This window comes from Stenella coeruleoalba (genome assembly GCF_951394435.1).
Source record: "Stenella coeruleoalba genome assembly, chromosome: 13".
Lineage (NCBI taxonomy): Eukaryota > Metazoa > Chordata > Mammalia > Artiodactyla > Delphinidae > Stenella > Stenella coeruleoalba.
In genome coordinates, this window is record NC_137159.1 from 59,067,529 (window position 1) to 59,090,251 (window position 22,723).

At 36.2% G+C, this 22,723-nt stretch overlaps 1 protein-coding gene and 1 pseudogene across 4 annotated transcripts in view; one reads left to right on the plus strand and one right to left on the minus strand.

The window, feature by feature from the left end:
- SOS1 (SOS Ras/Rac guanine nucleotide exchange factor 1) overlaps positions 1 to 22,723 on the plus strand; it is a 153,604-nt gene that overhangs the window by 15,234 nt on the left and 115,647 nt on the right. The window lies entirely within an intron of this gene.
- LOC307196555 (ubiquitin-ribosomal protein eS31 fusion protein-like) lies at positions 1,083 to 6,270 on the minus strand (annotated as a pseudogene). The gene is made up of 2 exons: positions 6,242 to 6,270; positions 1,083 to 5,465 (listed from the first exon to the last, which is right to left on the minus strand). The product of its transcript is annotated as a ubiquitin-ribosomal protein eS31 fusion protein-like (transcript).

Here is a 22,723-nt window from a genome sequence, read left to right on the forward strand (position 1 = left end):
ATTTTTGTCTTTTCTTTTTCTTAGATGGTCTATAAAAGGTTTGTCAATTTTGCTGGTTTTTTCCAAAGAAGCAGCTTTTGGGTTCATTGATTCTGTCTATTGTTTTTCTGTTCTCTGTTTCATTTATCTCTAATTTTTATTATTTCCTAGCTTTGAGTTTAATTTCTTTTCTAGTACCCCGACATTAAAAGTTAGGTTATTGATATCTTTTTTCTTTTTTAACGTAGACATTTATAGTCATAAATATCCATCCAAGTGCTGCTTTTGCTGTATCCTTTAAGTTTTGGTATGTTGTGTTTTCCCTAAGTATTTTCTAATTTCCCTTAGGATTTCTTCTTTGAACCTTTGGATGTTTAAGAATGTGTTGTTTAACTTCTACATATTTGTGAGTTTTCCAGTTTTCCCGCAGTTGTTGATTTCTATCTTTATTCTTAGTCAGAAGAGGTTCTGTCTGATTTCAGTCTTTTTAAATTTTTTGAGTCTTTGTTTTGTGGCCTAACATATGGCTTATCCTGGAGAATGTTCCATACGTACCTGAGAAGAATGTGTATTCTACTGTTACTGGGTAAAGTGTTCTCTATATGTCTGTTAGGATTATAGTGTTCAAGTCCTCTACTTCCTTATTGACCTTCTATCTAGATGTTCTGTTATTGAAATTGGTGTATTGAACTAATATTTCTCCCTTCAATTTGGTCAGTGTTTACTTCATATCTTTTGGGGGTCTGTTGTTTGTGCGTATATATTTCTTTATTTTAAAAAAAATTTTTATTGAAGTATAGTTGATTTATAATGTGTTAGTTTCAGGTGTACAGCACAGTGGTTCAGTTGTGTGTGTGTGTGTGTGTGTGTGTGTGTGTGTGTGTGTGTATGTATTCTTTTTCAGATTCTTTTCCCTTATAGGTTGTTACAAGATATTGACTGTAGTTCTGGGTGCTATACAGTAGGTACTTGTTGGTTATCTATTTTATATATAGTGGTGTGTATATGTTAACATATATGTTTACAATTGTTTTATCTTCTTGATGAATTGACGCTTTTTTCAAAATAAAATGTCCTTCTTTGTCTCTTGTAACAGTTTTTGATCTAATGCCTATTTCATTTGACATTAGAATAACCACACTAATACTCTTTTTTTTCTGTTTTCATGGAATGTCTTTTTCCATCCTTTCACTTTGAAACTATTTATACTTTTGTGTATAAAGTGAGTCTCTATAGGCAGCATATAGTTGGATCATGTTTTTTAATCCATCCTGCCAATCTCTGGCTTTGATTGGAAAGTTTAACCCAATTAAATTTAAAGTTAATGGCTGATAAGGAAGGACCTCTGCCATCATTTTGCTTTTTTGTTGTGAAATTTTATACCTTTTTTGTGGCTCATTTCCTCCATTACATACTGCCTTCTTGTTTTTTTTTTTCTAATTAGTTTATTGTAGTGACCCATTCTCATTTCCTTCTCATTTTCTTTTGTGTGTATTTTTTAAAAATATTTATTTATTTGGCCACTCTGAGTCGTAGTTACGGCATGTGGGATCTTTAGTTGTGGCATGTTGGTTCTTAGTTATGGCATGGGGGATCTAGTTCCCTGACCAGAGATAGAACCTGGCAGAGTCTTAACTACTGGACCACCAGGGACATCGCTTGTGTGTATTTTTTAGATATTTTCTTTGTGGTGAATTACATTTAATGTCCTAAATTTATAACAGTTTAGTTTGCATTGATGTGAACTTAACTTCAGTAACATACAGCTCAGTCTTACCCCGTTATGTTGCTGTCGTCACAAATTACATCTTTATACATTGTGTATCCAGTATCATGGACTCATAGTTATTTTTTATGCATTTGTCTTTGAAATCCTATAGGAAATACAGCAAAGTTAGAAACCAAATATACAGTAATACTCGTTTTTATATTTGCCAGTGTATTTACCTTTACTAGAGACCTTTATTTCATATGACTTTGAGTTGCTGTTTAGTGGCCTTTCATTTCAGCTTGAAGGACTATCTTTAGCACTTCTTGTAGGGCAGGTCTGATGGTAGTGAACACCCTCAGCTTTTGTTTATCTGGCAACATCTTAATTTGTACCTCATTTTTTGTTTTTTTTTGCGGTACGTGGGCCTCTCACCGCCGTGGCCTCTCCCGTTGCGGAGCACAGGCTTCGGACGCGCAGGCTCAGCGGCCATGGCTCACGGTCCCAGCCCACCCCACAGCATGTGGGATCTTCCCAGACCGGGTCACAAATCCGTGTCCCCCGCATCAGCAGGCGGACTCTCAACCACTGCGCCACCAGGGAAGCCCTGTACCTCATTTTGAAGGACAGTTTTGCCAGATATAGAATTCTTGGTTGACATTTTTTTTCTTTCCACACTTAAATATGCCATCCTACTGTATTTGGGCCTCCACGGTTTCTGATAAGAAATAAGCTGCTGATCTTATTGAGGACCCCTCGTACGTGAAGAGTTGCTTCTGCTGCTTTTAGGATTTTGTCTTTGTTTTTGACAGTTGGATTATAATGTGCCTTGGTGTGTGTTTCTTGGAATTTATCCTACTTAGATTTTATTGAACTTTTTGAATTTGTAGATTAATGTATTTCATCAGATTTGGGGTGTTTTCAGCCATTATTTCCTCAAATGTTATTTCTGTCCCTTTCTCTCTTCTCCTTCTGGGACTCCCATAATGCATGTTCTGGTCTACTTGTTATCCCACAGGTCCCTTAGGTTTTGTTTACTATTTTTTAAAAAAGCATTTTGAGCATATTTAAGTCAGTTGTCTGAAAGTTTTTGCCTAGGTAGTCTGATGTCTGGGCTTCCTTAGCCAGTTTCTCTCAGTTAATTTTGTTCCTTTGAACATGCCATACTTTCCTGTTTTTTTGTATGCTATGTGATTTTTTTTCTGTTTTTAAAACTGGGCATTTGAATACTATAATATGGTAACTATTGAAATCAGATTCTTCCCTTTCGCCAGGGCTTGCTATTTTATTGTTTGTTTTTATTTGGTTTTGTTTTTGATTGTTGAAGGTTATCAATATGTTTGTTTAATGACTTTCATAAGTGATTTTTTTTTTCAAACACAGTATTCCTTGGTGTGTATAATCACTGAAGTCTCTGTTACTTAGCCTGTGTTTCCATAGTATTTTGACAGAGATTTCTTTGAGCTCCAGGAGCTAAAAAAAATCAACCAACCAAACAACAACAGAAACCTCTCCCAGTCTGTACAGATTGGCTCTGTGCTGGTGCACTCTTGTAACACCTTGTGAATTGCCAGTGGGACATAGCACTAATAATTAGAGTAAAATTCAGATCTATACCCTGAGATTTGTCCATTGTGCTATGTAAGATAAAGTTTTCTGCTTTTCACAAGAAAATAATTTGTATTTGGTTTAAATTAGTTGTGTCCTAGTATTTGGTTTTTAAAATTCTTAGTTCTTGACTTAACAAGCAGAAGGTACTTTCAGAACCCTTGTTACTCTGTTCCACTGGAGAACCCAATTAAATTCAAGAAATATTTGAGGAGCTTCTGTATGCAAAATCTTGTGATTGGCTTCATAGGGTAGTAAAAGGATAACCAAGATTTTGCATCGAAGTATTTATAATATAGTGAATGATAAGATAGTTCCAAATATAGATATCATTTAAAGACCTAATATAGTATCTTCAAAAAAATAATGTAGCACAAATGTGTAAATCTTTTTAATCATTGGATAAATGGTTGAATTAACTATGTTCTAGATATATACGCATACATAACATAACTTTGAGGAGCTAAGGCTAGGGTAAGAAGTACTCCTGAATAGATATAGGCTACTTCATTATTTCTTAAACATCTTCGTTTTTTAAAGTAGTAGTCTGTGAAATTCTATCAATTGTACTTTCATTTAAATTAACAAATATACTTTTTTATAAAATCACAAATACAGTTGACCCTTGAACAACACAGGTTTGAACTGTATGGGTACACTTATACATGGATATTTTTCAGTAGTAAATGCTACAGTACAACACTTGGTGGTTAGTTGAATCTGCAGATGCAGTGGAACCGTGGATATGGAAGGCCTGCTCTTAAGCTACATGTGGATTAAACCCCGAGTTGAATGGCCAACTGTACCTTTAGGAAAATTTAAGCTACATGTTGTTCACATTAGTTTATTTAGAGTGCCTTTCTCAATATCTGTAACTGAAATCACACCTGTTCATGAGAGATTGAGAGTCTTAGTGGGTGGAAAGGGAGACAGTGGGTTATTTAAGCACATTCAGTGTATTTTGGAGGGTGGCAAGGCTTTGGGCATTTAGGACAGCATTGGCAGGTGGATTCTTAACCACTGCACCACCAGGGAAGTCCCACTACAGTGTTCTTAATTGTGTTGCTACTTTACATTTTTACGCTTACATGTTTGCTATTGAACTCATCAACATTTAATAATCCATAGTAGCAAATTCTTGAAAATACAATTAATTTATAAACTCATCTTAGTCCTTGGTAATTTTTTCAAATGTTTTTCATATTTACATTTTTATATAGTTAATATACTTTTCAATGTTGAACATGACAAATATAAAAAGTATCCTATTTCATTTTTAAATTAAAAACTATAATGCTTTATAAAAGTTATTTTAACTTATAGAACACAATCACAAAATTCAAAGCTCAAAAGATTATACAGTGAAAATCTTCCATCTCACTCCTCTGCTCCACTGTTCTTGCATTCTACGCAGGGGCAACCAATTTACAAGTTTCTTGTGTAGAGATTTTTCCATGATAAGCTTGTGTATGTGTATATATGTGTGTGGTGTATGTGTGTGTGTGTTTTTGGTACACCTTTTTTTAGTACCTTTGTTTTTTCCCCCCTTTTCAGTATATTTTGGAGAGCATAGCAGTTAAGATTATCACCTTTATTCTTTTCTATGGCTACATACTATTATTTAGTTGTACTATAATTTAACTAGTCTCTTTTTTTTTAATTAGGTCATTGTCTTTTATTAACTAGTGTACAATTACTTGTCTTCTGGTTTGTTTAAACAATAGGTAAGACAACATTTGCCACAATACTGTGTGTCAAAGTGGTTCACCATAAAAACTCCAGCACCACGTTCATCTGAAGGGCACTCCCGATGAAGGTGACTGATTTTGCCATTCTCCTCCACCTTATAGTATTTTAGGACAGCCAGCTTAACCTTCTTTCTCTAATGCTTGTTCTTCTTGAGAGTGGTGTAAGACTTCTTCCTTTTCTTAGCACCACCATGAAGTCTCAACATTAAGATGAAGAGTAGACTCCTTTTGAATGTTGTAGTCAAAGTACGTCCATCTTCCACTTGCTTGCCAGCAAAGATCAGTCTTTGCTGGTCAGGAGGAATTCCTTCCTTATCCTGGATCTTGGCCTTTACATTTTCTGTTGTATCTGAGGGTTCAGCTTCAAGAGTGATGGTCATCCCTGGAAGGTCTTCATGAAAATCTGCACCTTGGCGGCAGTTCTGCCGCAGATGGCAGATCCAAAAGCTAACTAGTCCCTTATTGAGAAACATTGAGGTCACTTTCTTTTTGTATTATAAACACTTGTAGCAAAAACTATATATATGTCCTATCACATATGAGTGAAATGTATCTTCATGTCTCTTGCCCATTTTCTAATTGTTTGCTCTTTTACTGTTGAGTTTTGAGAGGTCTTTATATATTTTGGATACTAATACTTTGTTGGGCCTGTGGCTTGGAAATGTTTTGTCCCACTACTTACCTTGTCTTTTTATCCACTTTCCAGGGGCTTTCTCAGAGCAAAAGATTTAAATTTTGGTGAAGTCCAATTTATCAGTATTTTACTTGTTAAAAAATATTTATTTATTTATTTATTTTGACTGCGCTGGCTCTTAGTTGTGGCACACGGGATCTTTGTTGCAGCATGCAGGACCATTTTAGTTGCAGCATGTGAGCTCCTTAGTTGTGGCATACGGACTCTTAGCTGCAGCATGCACGCGGGATCTAGTTCCCCAACCAGGGGTCAAACCCGGGCCGCCTGCATTGAGAGCGTGGAATCTTACCCACTAGACCACGAGGGAAGTCCCTATCAGTATTTTTCTTTTATGGGTTGGTGTCAAGTCTTAAGTACTCTTTGAATATCCATGGATCCTGAAATTTTTTTCGTGTATTTTTTCCTAAAAGCTTTATAGTATTACATTTCACATTTAAGTCCATGATACATTTTGTGTTATTTTTGCATAAGGTATGAGACTTAAGTTGAAGTGCATTTTTTTACCTATGGATGTCCATTTGCTCCAGCACCATTTGTTGGAAAGGCAGTCCCTCCTTCATTGAATTGCTTTTGTACTTTTGTCAAAAATTGGGCATATTTTTATGCGTCTATTTCTAGGTTCTCTCTTCTGTTCCATGTGTTTCTCTCTATCTGCCAATGCTACACAGTATTTTATTACTATAGCTGTAAAATAGGTCTTGAAATTGGGTAGGATGGTTCCTTTCATTTTGTTCTTTTCCCAAATTAGAATTTTAGTAATTCTAGTTACTTTCCCTTTTCATATACATTTTCGAATAATCTTGTCAATATGTACACAAAATCTTTCTTGGGATATTGGTAGGAGTTGTGTTAAACCCATGTATTAATATGAGGGAGTGGGAGAATTGACATCCTTACTATGTTGAGTCTCCCATTCCATGAACATTGAATGTCTCTTCATTTATATTTAGATTGGTTTCCTTCATCAATATTTTGCCATTTTTAGCATACAAATCTTGTGCTTGTTTTGTTAGATTTGTACTTAATATTTTGGGTTTGTGAGGGTTTTTTTATTATAATATTTTATTTTGTATGTCCATGTGTTCATTGCAAATAGAGTTGATATTTTTACATGTTTATCTTGTATCTTATGACCTTACTGAATTCACTTGTTTGTTCTAGGTTTTTATTTTTTTGCTTTTGTAGATTCTTTGCAGTTTCTACCCAATCATGTAGCTGACAAATAGGGATGGTTTTATTTTTTCCTTTCAAATTTGTGTTTTTTATATCCTTTTCTTGTTTTATTGCACTGGCAAGAACTTTCAGCACTATGTTCAATGAGTATGTTGAGAGTGGACATTATGTCTTTTTCCCCAGTTTTAAGGGGAAAGTATTCAGTCTTTCACTCTTAAGTGTATGTTAAGTATACGTTTCTGTAGATGCTCTTTATCAAGTTGAAGAAATTCCCTCTTATTCCTCTTTCTCTGAGAGGTTTTTTTTCCTGCATGAATGGGTACTGAGTTTTGTCAAATACTCTTTTTTTATTTACCTCAATTGAGATGAATTATGTGGTTTTTTTCTTTAGCTTTCTAATGTGGTGGATTACATTGATTGGTTTTAGAATATTGGTCTAGACCTGCATCCCTGGAGTAAACTCTGCTTGGTCATAGTGTATGATTTTTTTTGTATATTGCCAAATTTGATTTGCTAATATTTTGTTAAGGATCTGTAATTATGAAGGATGTTGGTCTGTAGTTTTCCTTTTTTGTTCTGTGTTTATCTGTTTTTTGTGTTTTTTTTAAATCAGGGTAATACTAGCTTAATAAAATGAATTTGAAAGTATTCCCTTCAATTCTGTTTTCTAGAAGAGATGGTGGAAAATTGGTGTTAATTCTTTAAAAGTTTGCTATAATTTTCAGTGAAACCATCTGAACCTGGAGAGGTTTTTGGATGTTTTGAAATTACCAATTCATTTTATTTATTTAATAGGTATAGGACTCTCCAAATTATTATTACTATTTTTGCGGTACACGGGGCTCTCACTGTTGTGGCCTCTCCCGCTGCGGAGCACAGGCTCCGGACGCGCAGGGTCAGCGGCCATGGCTCACGGGCCTAGCCACTCCGTGGCATGTGGGATCTTCCCGGACCAGGGCACGAACCCGTGTCCCCTGCATCGGCAGGCGGACTCTCAACCACTGCGCCACCAGGGAAGCCCTATCCAAATTATTTACTTCATATTGGGTAAGTTGTGGTAGTTTTTTGTTTTGTTTCGTTTTGTGAGAAATTGGTTCATTTCTTCTAAATCATCATTATATGTTGGTGACGAGTTGTTAGGATTAGAAAGGCTCCCCTAGACACCCGAACAGTATAAGGATGAAACATTCTTTATGGCTTTATGATGAAAATTATAATCTTTTAGCTATTATAGCTCTCTGAAGAAAATGTTCAATCAAAAGATTAAATCATACAAAGCATTTAACATTTTTAAACAGTTGCCTAATAACAAACTTTTAAAAGAGATTATTCATAGCACTAAATTATGTTTGTCAAATATTTGAGTAGTGTTTCCTATTGTCCTTTTGTAGTTGCAGGGTGTGTAGAGATGTTCATGTTTCATTCCTGACTTATTCCTTATGTTGGTAATTTGTGTCTTCACTTTTTTTCCTTTGTCAGTCTTGCTAGATGTTTGTTGATTTTTTTTTAAATTAATTTTTATTGGAGTAGAGTTGCTTTACAATGTTGTGTTAGCTTCTGCTGTATAGCAAACTGAATCAGTTATACGTATACATATATCCACTCTTTTTTAGATTTCCTTCCCATTTAGGTCACCACAGATCATTGAGTGGAGTTCCCTGTGCTATGCGGTAGGTTCTCATTAGTTATCTATTTTATACATAGTAGTGTATATATGTCAGTCCCAATCTCCCAGTTCATCCCACCTCTCCCTTTCCCCCATGGTAACCGTTTGTTCTCTACATCTGTGACTCTATTTCTGCTTTGTAGGTAAGTTCATCTGTACCACTTTTCTAGATTCCACATATAAGCAATTTTATACAATATTTGTTTTTCTCTTTCTGACTTACTTCACTTTGTATGACAATTTCTACATCCATTCACATCTCTGCAAATGGCACTGTTTTGTTCCTTTTTATGGCTGAGTAATATTCCATGGTATATATGAACCACATCTTCTTTATCCATTCTTCTATCAGTGGTCATTTAGGTTGCTTCTATGTTCTGGTTGTTATAACTAGTGCTGCAGTGAACATTGGGGTGCATGCATCCTTTTGGTTGGTTGTCAGTTTTTGATCTCTTAAAAGAACCAACCAGGGCTTCCCTGGTGGCGCAGTGGTTGCGAGTCCGCCTGCTGATGCAGGGGACACGGGTTCGTGCCCCGGTCTGGGAAGATCCCACATGCCACGGAGCGGCTGGGCCCGTGAGCCATGGCCGCTGAGCCTGCGCGTCCGGAGCCTGTGCTCCGCAGCGGGGGAGGCCACAACAGTGAGAGGCCCGCGTACAGCAAAAAAAAAAAAAAAAAAAAAGAACCAACCGTTTCACTGATTTTTCTCTGTTTTTCTGTTTTCAGTTTTATTCATTTCTACTGTATCTTTATTATTTCCTTCCTTTCTCTTGCTTTGCTTCTAGTTTGCTCTTCTTTTTTTGAGATTCTTGAGGTGGAAACTTAGGTTATTGACTTGTGGCTTTTCCTTTTGATTTGAGGCTTTTCCTTTTTTTGAATTTCTTTCTCAGCACTGTTTTACCTATGTCTCACAAATTTTGCTATGCTGTATTTTCATTTTCCTTTAGTTCTGTTATATGTATTTTTAAATTTCCCCTGATAATTCCTCTTTGATCCATAGATTGTTTATATAAAGTGTGTTGTTTAGAGAGCTGAGTGGCAGCCGTGGATACTCTGGGCACCTGCTGTGCGTGTGTGTGGCCACCTGGTGTACACAGGCTCTGGCAGCAGCCACGGGCTGGCCAGACTGAGGCAATTTTCTGGATGACAAACAATGGCTCAGCACGGTGTCTCAGTACAACCAGGAGGCTGGACAGTGGATCCAATTCTGAGACGCCTGTTGTCAGGCCTGAGCTCCTGTGGTGGGAGTGCCAAGTCCAAACCACTGGACTAGCAGAGAACCTCAGACTCCAGGGAATATTAATCGGTGTGAGCTCTCCCGGAGGTCCTCATCTTGGCACCAAGACCTGGCTCCACCCAACTGCCTGCCACCTCCAGTGCTGGATGCCTCAGACCAAACAACTAGCAAGACAGGAGCACAGCCCCACCCATCAAGAAAAATGAGATGACAAAAAAATATGGTACAGACAAAGGAACAAGGTAAAAACTTACAAGACCAAATAAATGAAGAGAAAATAAGCAACCTATCTGAAAAAGAATTCAGAGTAATGATGATAGTAAAGGTGATCTTAAATCTAGGAAATAGAATGGGGGCCTGGATCAAGAAAATACAAGAAATGTTTAACAAGGACGTAGAAGAACTGAAGAACAAACAAACAGTGATGAACAGCACAGTAATTGAAATGAAAAATACACTAGAAGGACTCAGTAGAACAATTGAAGCAGAAAAATAAGTGAGCTGGAAGATAGAATGGTGGAAATAACTGCTGAGGGGCAGAATAAAGAAAAAAGAATGAAAAGAAATGAGCACAGTCTCAGAGACCTCTGGGACAACATTAAATGCACCAACATTCAAATTATAGGAGTCCCAGAAGAAGAAGAGAAAGAGAAAGAGTCTGAGAAAATATTTGAAGAGGTTATAGTCGAAAACTTCCCTAACATGGAAAAGGAAATAGTCAGCCAAGTCCAGGAAGCACAGCGTTCCATACAGGATAAACCCAAGGAGAAACATGCCGAGACACATATTAATCAAACTAACAAAAGTTAAATTCAAAGAAAAAATATTAAAAGCAGCAAGGTGAAAAGCAACAAATAACATACAAGGGAATCCCCATAAGGTTGTCGCTGATTTTTCAGCAGAAACAATGCAGGCCAGAAGGGAGTGGCAGGATATATTAAAAGTAATGAAAGGGAAAAACTTAAAACCAAGATTAGTCTACTCAGTAAGGATCTCACTCAGGTTCGATGGAGAAATCAAAAGCTTTACAGGCAAGCAAAAGCTAAGAGAATTCAGCACCTCCAAACCAGCTTTACAACAAATGATAACAGAACTTCTCTAGGAGGGAATCACAAGAGAAGAAAAAGACCCACACACAAAAAAATCCAAAACAATTAAGAAAATGGTAATAGGAACATACATATCAATAATTACCTTGAATGTAAATGGATTAAATGTTTCAACCAAAAGACACAGGCTGGCTGAATGGATACAAAAATAAGACCTGTATATGCACTGTCTACAATAGACCCACTTCAGACCTAGGGACACATACAGACTGAAAGTGAGGGGATGGAAAAAGATATTTCATGCAAATGGAAATCAGAAGAAAGCTGGAGTAGCAATACTCATATCAGTTAAAATAGACTTTAAAATAAAGACTGTTAAGCTGTGACAAAGTGAGAGAGTGGCATGGACATATATACACTACCAAACGTAAAATAGATAGCTAGTGGGAAGCAGCCGCATAGCACAGGGAGATCAGCTCGGTGCTTTTTGACCGCCTGGAGGGGTGGGATAGGGAGGGTGGGAGGGAGGGAGACGCAAGCGGGAAGAGATATGGGAACATATGTGTATATATAACTGATTCATTTTGTTGTGAAGCTGAAACTAACATACCATTGTAAAGCAATTATACTCCAATAAAGATGTTTAAAAAAAAAAAAAAAAAGACCATTAACGGATTTCCCTGGCAGTCCAGTGGTTAAGACTCCACACTTCCACTGCAGAGGGCACAATCCTTGGTTGGGGAACTAAGATCTCATATACCACGTGGCACAACTAAAAATAAAAAAAAACTAATAACACATGTTGGTGAAGATGTGCAGAAAAGGGAACCCTGGTACACTGCTGGTGGGAATGTAAATTGGTACAGCCACCACAGAAAAAAGTATGGAGGTTCCTCAAGTAACTAAAAATAGAACCACCATATGATCTAGCAATTCCACTCCTGGGTATAGATCCAAAGAAAATAGTACACTAACTGGAAAAGACACATGCACTCCAATGTTCACAGCAGTATTGTTTATAATAGCCAAGATATGAAAGCAACTTAAGTGTCCATCAACAGATGAATGGATAAAGATGTGGTAGCAGCATATAATGGAATACTACTCAGCCATAAAAAGAATGAAACTTTGCCATTTGCAACAACTTGGAGGTCATTATGCTTAGTGAAATAAGACAGAAAGACAAATGCTATAGGATATCACTTATATGTGGAATCTAAAAAATAAAACAAATTAGTTAATATAACAAAAGAAACAAACTCACACATGTAGAGAACTAGTGGTTACCAGTGGGGAGAGGGGCAAGATAGGGGTAGGGGATTAAGAGGCACAAACTCTGTATAAAATAAACTACAAGGATATATTGTACAGTGCAGGGAATATAGCCAATATTTTATAATAACTATAAGTGAAGTTATTTAAAGGTTTAAAATTTGTGAATAACTATGTTGTATAGATGAAACTTATATAATACTGTAAATCAACTATATCTCAATTTAAAAAATGAAAATAAAGTATCACCCCTCGGGGCTTCCCTGGTGGCAAAAAAAAAAAATAAAATAAAATAAAATAAAATAAAATAATAAAATAAGATAATGACTGTTACAAGAGACAAGGAAGGACACTACATAATGATCAAGGGATCAATCGAAGCAGAAGGTATATAACAACTGTAAATATTTATGCACCCAACATAGGAGCACCTCAATACATAAGGCGAATGTTAACCTAAAAGGGGAAATTGACAGTAACACAATAATAGTGGGGGTTTTTAACAGCCCACTTACACCAATGGACAGATCATCCAGACAGAAAATAAATAAGGAAACACAAGCTTTAAATGGCACAATAGACCGGATAGACTTAGTTGATGCTTAAAGAACATACCACCCGAAAGTGGCAGAATACACTTTCTTCTCAACTGCACACCAGACATTCTCCAGGATAGATCACACCTTGGGTCACAAATCAAGCCTCGGTAAATTTAAGAAAATTGAAATCATATCAAGCATCTTTCTGACCACAATGCTATGAGATTAGAAATCAGTTACAGGAAACAAAACTATAAAAAACACAAACACATGGAGGCTAAACAATACACTACTAAGTAACCAAGAGTTCACTGAAGAAATCAAAAAGGAAGTCAAAAAATACATAGAAACAAACTACAACAAAAACACGACAGCCCAACACCTATGAGACACAGCAAAAGCAGCTCTAAAAGGGCAGTTTATAGCAATTCAATCTCACCTCAAGAAACAAGAAAAATCTCAAACAATCTAACCTTACACCTAAAGCAAGTAGTGAAAGAAGAAGAAGAGGAGGAGGAGGAGGAAGAAAAAGAAGAAAAACTCTAACGTTAGTAGAAGGAAAGAAAGATTAGAGCAGAAATAAACGAAATAGAAATGAGGAAGACAGCAACAAAGATCAATAAAACTAAAAGCTGGTTCTCTGAGAAGATAAACAAAACTGATAAGCCTTTAGCCAGACTGATCAAGGAAAAAAGGGAGAGGTTTCAAATCAATAAAATTAGAAATGAAAAAGGTAAAATTTCAACTGACACTGAAGAAATACAAAGGATCATAAGAGACTACTATAAGCAACTATATGCCAATAAAACGGACAACCTGGAAGAAATGGACACATTCTTAGAAAGGTACAACCTTCCAAGACTGAACCAGGAAGAAATGGAAAATATAAACAGACCAATCACAAGTAATGAAATTGAAACAGTAATTAAAAATCTTCCAGCAGGGGCTTCCCTCATGGCACAGTGGTTAAGAATCCACCTGTCAATGCAGGGGACATGGGTTCCATCTCTGGTATGGGAAGGTCCCACATGCTGTGGAGCAACTAAGCCTGGGTAGCACAACTACTGAGCCTGCACTCTAGAGCCCAAGAGCCACAACTACTGAAGCCTGTGTTCCTAGAGCCTGTGCTCTGCAACAAGAGAAGCTACCACAATGAGAAGCCCACGCACCACAACAAAGAGTAGCCCCTGCTTGCCACAACTAGAGAAAGCCTGCACGCAGCAATGAAGACCCAACGCAGCCAAAAATAAATAAGTAAATTAAAACAAAAAATCTTCCAACAAAGAGAAGTTCAGGACCAGATGGCTTCACAGGCAAATATTATTAGACATTTAGAGAAGAGCTGACACCTATCTTACTCAAGCTCTTCCAAAAAATTGCAGAGGGAGGAACACTTCCAAACTCTTTCTGCAAACCACTATCACCCTGATACCAAAACCAGACAAAGATATCACAAATAAAGAAAATTACAGGCCAGTATCACTGATGAACATAGACGTAAAAATCCTCAACAATATGCTAGGAAACAGAATCCAACAACATATTAAAAGGATCATACACCATGATCAAGTGGGATTTATCCCAGGGATGCAAGGATTCTTCAATATATGCAAATCAATGTGATACACCATATTAAGAAATTAAAGAATAAAACCATATGATCATCTCAATAGATGCAGAGAAAGCTTTTGACAAAATTCAACACCCATAAGTGTGCATAGAGGGAACCTACCTCAACATAATAAAGGCCATATATGACAAACTCACAGCCAACGTCATTCTCAGTGGTGAAAAACTGAAACCATTTCCACTAAGATCAGGAACAAGACAAGGTTGCCCACTCTTGCCACTCTTATTCAACATAGTTTTGGAAGTCCTAGCCATGGCAATCAGAGAAGGAAAAGAAATAAAAGGAATCCAAATTGGAAAAGAAGAAGTAAAACTCTCACTGTTTGCAGATGACATGATACTATGCATAGAAACTCCTAAAGATGCCACCAGAAAACTACTAGAGCTAATCAATGAATTTGGTGAAGTCGCAGGATACAAAATTAGTGCACAGAAATCTCTTGTATTCCTGTACACTAATGATGAGGGACTTCCCTGGTGGTCCAGTGGCTAAGACTCCGCACTCTCAAGGCAAGGGGCACTGGTTCAATCCCTGGTCAGGGAACTAGGTCCCACATGCTGCAACTAAGAGTTCGCATGCTGCCACTAACGATCCCACGTGCTGCAACAAAGATCCCGCATGAAACAACTAGGACGCGATGCAGCCAAATCAATCAATATTTTAAAATTAAATAAATAAAAGATAAAGTTTGCCTATACACTAACAACAAAAGTTCAGAAGGAGAAATTAAGGAAACAATCCCATTTACTATTTCAACAAAAAGGATAAAATACCTAGCAATAAACCTAGCTAAGGAGACAGAAGACCTGTATGCAGGAAACTATAAGACACTGATGAAAGAAATCAAAGATGACACAAACAGATGGAGAGATACACCATGTTCTTGGATTAGAAGCATCAATATTGTGAAAATGACTGTACTTCCCAAAGCAATCTACAGAGTCACTGCAATCCCTATCAAACTACCAATGGTATTTTTCACAGAACTTGAACAGAAAATTTTACAATTTTTATGGAAACACAAAAGACCCTGAATAGCCAAAGCAATGTTGAGAAAGAAAAATGGAGCTGGAAGAGTCAGGCTTCCCAACTTCAGACTACACTACAAAGCTACAGTAATCAAGACAGTATGGTACTGGCACAAAAACAGAATATAGATCAATGGTACAGGATAGAAAGCCCAACGATAAACCCACGCACTTATGGTCACCTAATCTATGACAAAGGAGGCAAGAATATATAATGGAGAAAAGACAGTCTCTTCTATAAGTGGTGCTGGGAAAACTGGACAACTACATGTAAAAGAATGAAATTAGAACACTCCCTAACACCATACACAAAAATAAACCCAAAATGGATTAAAGACCTAAATGTAAGACTGGACACTACAAAAGCTTTAGAGGAAAACATAGGAAAAACACTCTTTGTTATAAATCACAGCAAGATCTTTCTTGAACCACCTCCTGGAGTAATTAAACTAAAAACAAAATAAACAAATGGGACCTAATTAAAGTTAAAAGCTTCTGCATAGCAAAGGAAACCATAAAGAAGATGAAAAGACAACCCTCAGAATGGCAGAAAATATTTGCAAATGAAGCAATTGACAAGGGCTTAATCTCCAAAATATACAAAACAGCTCATGCAACTCAATATCAAAACAACAAACAACCCAATCCAAAAATGCGTGGAAGACCTAAATAAACATTTCTCCAAAGAAGACATACGGATGGCCAAGAGGCACATGAAAAGATGCTCACATCACTAATTATTCGAGAAATGCAAATCAAAACTACAATGAGGTATCACCTCATACTAGTCAGAATGGCCATCATCAAAAATCTACAAAGGATAAGTGTTGGAGAGGGTTTAGAGAAAAGGAACCCTCTTGCACTGTTGGTGGGAATGTAAATTGATACAGCCACTATGGAGAATGGTATGGAGGTTCCTTAAAAAACTAAAATAGAACTACCATATGACCCAACAATCCCACTCCTGGGTGTATACCCTGAGAAAACCATAGTGCAAAAAGACACATGGATCCCAGCGTTTATTGTAGCACTATTTACAGTAGCCAGGACATGGAAGCAACTTAAATGTCCATCAACAGAGGAATGGATAAAGAAGGTGTGGTACACATATACAATGGAATGTACTCAGCCATAAAAAGGAATGAAGTTGGGTCATTTGTAGAGATGTGGATGGACCTAGAGTCTGTCATACAGAGTGAAGTTAGTCAACAAGAGAAAAACTAATATCATATATTAATGCATATATGTGGAATCTAGAATAATGGTACAGGTGAACCTATTTGCAGGGCAGGAATAGAGAGGCAGATGTAGAGAACGGACATGTGGACACCGGGGAAGGGGAGGGTGGGATGAACTGGGAGATTAGGATTGACATATATACACTACCTTGTGTAAAATAGTGGGAACCTGCTGTATACCACAGGGACTTCACCTCGGTGCTCTGTGATGACCTAGATGGGTGGGTTGAGGGAGGTGCGTGAGAGAGAGGTCCAAGAGGGTGGGGATATATGTATACCTATAACTGATTAACTTTGTTGTACAGCAGAAACTAACACAACATTGTAAAGCAAGTATACTGAAATGAAATGAAATGGGTTGTTTAGTTTCCAAGTGTTTCGAGATTTTCCTGTTAACATTCTGTTATTGATTTCTAGTTTGTTTCTATTGTGGTCAGAGAACATATTCTTTCTGATTTCAGTTCTTTTAAATTTGTTCAGATTTGTTTTGTAGTCCAAAATATATTCTATCTTACTTTGTGTTGCTTGGGCACTTGATAAGAATGTGGTTTCCTCTGTTGTATGGAGTGTTTTATGAATGTTGAATAATTCTTGTTGGCTGATGGTGTTGTTGAGTTCTTTCAAATTCTTGGTGATTTTCTATCTAGTTGTACTAATTGTTCAGATAGGGTGTTGAATTGTTCAGCTGTAGCTGTTGATTTGTCTCTATATCCTCCTTTCAGTTCTATCAGTTTTTGCTTCACATTTTAGAGATGTGTTGTTTGGTGGATACACATTTGGGAATGCTATGTCTTCTTTTTTTTTTTTTTTTTTTTTGCATAAAGTAAAGCCTTACTTCTTTTTTTGTTTGTTTTTACTTTATTTATTTATTTATTTATGGCTGCATTGGGTCTTGGTTGCTGCACATGGGCTTTCTCTAGTTGAGGTGAGCGGGGGCTCCTCTTTGTTGCGGTGCGCGGGCTTCTCATTGCAGTGGCTTCTCTTGTTGCGGAGCATGGGCTCTAGGCATGTGGGCTTCAGCAGTTGTGACTCACGGGCTCAGTAGGTGTTACTTGTGAGCTCAGTAGTTGTGGCTCACGGGCTCTAGAGTGCAGGCTCAGTAGCCGTGGCGCACGGGCTTAGTTGCTCCGCAGCATGTGGGATCTTCCTGGACCAGGGCTTGAATCCGTGTCCCCTGTATTGGCAGGCAGATTCTTAACCACTGTGCCACCAGGGAGGCCCATGGGAATGCTGTATCTTCTTGATAGGTTGACTTTTTCATCATTGTGTAATGTCCCTTTCTGTCCAATAAATTTCCTTGGTTTTGAAGTCTACTTTATCTGATATTAATATTGCCACTTCTGCTTTCCTTTGATTAATGCTTGCATGATATATATCTTTTTCTGTTCCTTTACTTTTATCCTATTTATATCACTGTATTTGAAGGGACTATCATGTAGATGGTACATGGTTAGGTCATGTTTTTTAATCCACACTGTAATCTCTGCTTTTAATTGTTATGACCATTTTCATGCAGTGTAATTATTGCTGTGTTATGGCTTAGCCTGTGGGGGTTTTTTCTATTTTTTATTTAATGGAAGTATAGTTGATTTACAGTGTTGTGTCAATCTCTGTTGTACAGCAAAGCGACTCAGTTATACACATATATACATTATTTTTTTATATTCTTTTCTGTTATGGTGTATCACAGGATATTGAATATAGTTCCCTGTGCTATACATTAGGACCTTGTTGTTTATCCATTCTAAATTTGATAGTTTGCATCTACCAACCCCAAACTCCCAGTTCATCCCTCTTCTTCCCCCGACCCTTGGCAACTACAAGTCTGTTCTCTTATGTCTATGAGTCTGTTTCTGTTTTATAGATAGGTTCATTTGTGCCATATTTTAGATTCCACATATAAGTGATATCATATGGTATTTGCCTTTCTCTTTCTGACTTACTTCACTGAATATGATAATCTCTAAGTTGCATCCGTGTTGCAAATAGCATTATTTCCTTCTTTTTTATGGCTGAGTAATATTCCATTGTATATATGTACCACATCTTTTTTATCCAGTCATGTCAGTGGACATTTAGGTTGTTTCCATGTTTTTAGCCTGCCATTTTAGATGCTATTTTCTGTTTGTTCAGCTTTTCATTTCTGTTTTCTTTTTCCTGCCTTACTGTGGGTTACTTGAACATCTGTTAGAATTCCATTTTGATTCCTTTATTGTGTTTTTGAGTATTTCTTTGTATCACTTTTTGTGTGGCTGCTCTGAGTATTACATGATGTATACAGTCAACCCCTGAACAAGGCAGGGGTTAATTTGTGCATAACTTATTGTTACCCCCCAGTATCTGCTGTTGCTCCGAGTCTCCAGGTTCAATCAACCATGGACCGTGAAGTATTTACTATTGAAAGATATCCCCCTATAACCATGGAGAACCATGCAGATCAAATCCACATTGTTCAAGGGTAAACTGTGCATAACTCATTACAGCTTATTGGTATCATTTTATCAGTTTGATTGAAGCATAGAGAAACTTTATCTCCCTCCCTTTATGCGATTCTCTTTATAGGATGATTGCCTTAGTATAGAACCACATGAGACAGTGTTATAATTTTGCTTCAACAATCAAACATAATTAGAAACGTGAAGAAGAGAAGGAAAGCCTATTGGATTTACCTATATATTTTCTTAGGTTGTTCTTCCTTCCTGGTGTTCTGAAATTCCTTCCTTTGGTTGTTTGCATTCTGTTTAGATAACTTCTTTCAGCCATTCTTTTAGGGTAGGTCTGCTGGCAACAAATTTTCTTAATTTTGTTTCATTTGAGAATGTTTTGATTTCCTCTTCATTCCAGAACAGTATTTTCACTGGGTATAGGATTCTGGGTTGATAGCTCTTTTCATTTAGCACCTAAAAAATATTATTTGACTTCCTTCTGACCTCCCTGGTTTTAGATGAGAAATCTTCTGTTATTTTAATTGTATTTCTAATGTAGGTAAGGTGGTGTTTTCCTCCGGCTGCATTCAAGCCAGTCTATTTAGGAAATCTACTCTTGCATGTGTGTATGATTTTTTTGTGTGAAAAAAAATTTTTTTCCCAGCTGAAGTTGTATTATGTTGCTCTAAAATAGAAATGACTTAGAAAGTTTAGTAAAATTATTTCATAAAGTACTACTTTTTAGATGGTAATGATAGTTCTACTTAATTTTTCATAGCAGCTATAGCTACATAAACTAACTCTTAAAAAGAAGGTCTCCAGTGAAGTAAAAAAAAAAATTACATTTATCTATTACCCACCCCACCCCTTTCTAAGCCAGGGTACTTTATATTTTCAGATTCTATTAACAAAGGTAATTTTTCATTCCACTGACCCTATTTGAAATTTGGAATCAAATATTTCAGTCTTTAATATATGTACTGTAAAATTACCAAGGCTTGAAAGTAGTGAAATCTCTTTATGACTATATTTAAGTTATCTGTGTTATATTAGCATTTTACCTGAGGTAGTTTAAAACTTTGCCCGGTGGGAAAAGTATAAGTAACCATTTCTGGTTCTTATTTTCAGATCTATATAATAAATCAATTCTAGTTTGCTTTTGCTTTCTTGGATTTTTGTCTTCTATTCAGTATTTAGGTTGAACAGTTATGAAGTTGGTAAAAACATAACTTAATGCTCTTATTTATACCTTATTAACAGTTGTATGTGGAGTGAATTCTACCTTTTAGAATGATTAAAGTGTTAAAGGACTCAACTTTTTACAGAATTTACTTTGTTGTTCTACCATTAAGTAACTCTTAATTTTTTCACATAGTCACCACTGTGGAACAAAAATATCATGCATAAATGAAAACATTTCTTCTGTGGTTTCTTTTTTAGAGTTTGAGTATGTGATGACTTTTAGCAATTCATAGTACTAAGCTGTTTTAGTCTGGATACTTTGGTTACAGCAAAAATACAAGTTTAAAAATAAAAGTATTTTAAAATACAAGTATTTTTTAAAAATAAAAGTTTTAAATGGTTTACATTTAATAGCCGATATGTTGGTAACTATGGGCATCTTCATATTGGTTTTATAACCTTCTTAAAAATAAAAAAAGAACTTAAAAGATTGAGATCTTCCTGTGACTCACTTTGTGGGATCTTGTTCCCTTTTAAATAGTAATAATTGTTCAGTATTCAAATTCAGATTAAAATAAAACAGATGCATTTGAAATAAAAGTGAAAATCTCTTCCTCTTCTTTCCCTTCCTCTATCCCACCAGGCTTACTCCCCAGAATCTACATAGCCTAATCTTTTATACTTTAAAATCCTTGTTCTTTCCTCTCAGTAATGAGCTCTTCTCCCTTTTAAAAAATAGAAGCAAACAACAACAAAAAACAAACAAGATCTTAAAGAAAAATTCAGTATATTACAGATCACAAAGAAAGTTTTTCTTTTTTTCAGAGGCAATGTGTAGAATTATGCCTCACCTTTACCTGGTGGTACTTGGAGAAGCCCTGGGGAAGCACTCAGTTCTGTGCTCATAATTTGAAAACTCCTGCTCCCTTTGTGCTTCTGGTAATTAAAAGCAAGAAATTAGTTGAACATTTTATGAAGGAGACATACTTCTGGTTTTTAAAAACATGTATTTAAAAAGTAGCCTTATATTTGTAATGTAAATGTTGCTTTGTCAGAAGTGTCAATATTTGGAACAAACTTTGGTAATTAATTTTTAAATAAGATATAATTCAAACCAGGCTTAGTTAGGATGGGTGTCCAGAATGCTGTCAGAATTCATATAATGCTACATATAAAGTTATTTTCTATATTATCTAATCAGTTGTTTTAGGCATACTGCTGAAACTACTCCTATAATGAAAATATATGTTTTTCTTTAAATTTTCTTGATTCTTTTCATTCTTTCTTTTCTTTCTCTCTTTTTTTGGGTAAGAGCTTTACTGAGATATAATTTGTATATTATACAGTCCACCATTTAAAGTATATAATTCAGTGGTTTTTAGTATATTCACAGAGTTGTACAACCATCACTACATTCAATTATTACTCCTTTTCATCACCTCAAAAAGAAACATTGTATCCTTCAGCTGTCACCCCCCCCCCCCCCCGCAGCCCCAGGCAGCCATTAAGCTACTTTCTGTCTCTATAAATTTGCCTAGTCTGGACATTTCATATAAATGGAATCATATAATACGTGTGTTCTGTGACTGGCTTCTTTCACTTAGCAGAATGTTTTAGGCTCGTCCATGTTGTAGTATGTATCAGTATTTCATTCCTTTTTATAGCCAAATAATAGTCCATTGTATGGATATACTATGGCTATATTTTATTTATCTATCCATCAATAGATGGACATTTGACTTATTTACATCTTTTGGCTGTTAAAAATAATGTTGCTATGAACATTTGTTTAAAAGTTTTTGTGTGGATGTAATATTTTCAGTTCTCAGAGTGGAATTGCTGGGGCATGTGGTAAACTTCATGTTTACCTGTTTGAGGAGCTGCTATACTGTTTCCTAAGTGGCTGTACCAGTTTGTACTCCCACCGGCAGTGTGTAAGGGGTCTGATTCCTCTCCAGTCTTGCTAACACTTAATTATCTTTTTGATTCTAGCCATCCTAGTGGGTATGAAGTGATATGTCATTGTGGTTTTTATATGCATTTTCCTATCAAATAATAATGTTAGACATCTTTCATGTGCATATTGGTCATTTGTATATCTTCTTTGGAGAAATACCTATTCAGAGTCTTTTCCCATTTAATTGGGTTCTCTGTCTTTTTCTTGTTGATTTGTGAGTGTTCTTTGTATATTCTGAATACAAGTTCCTTATCAGATATATGAATTGCAAAATATTCTTCCCATTATGTGAAACAGAGCATTCTTATAACATTGTGATTAATACAGAAAAATTAATTTAAAGCTTATATAAATATTTAATTTTCAGTAAGTGAAAATGTTTAGCACTTGAGCTGTTCTAATCATGGGTTCATCATTAATGTTTCAGGAGTTTACTTCAAGCTTGTGCCTTAGGTCAGTTGTTCTCAAACTTTATTAAGCATTAGAATCTCTTAGGGGGTTTGTTTTAGTACTTTGCTGGGACCCACTCCCAGAATTTCCTAGATTCAAGAAGGTCTTGTGTAGGATCCAAGGTTTTACATTTCTAACA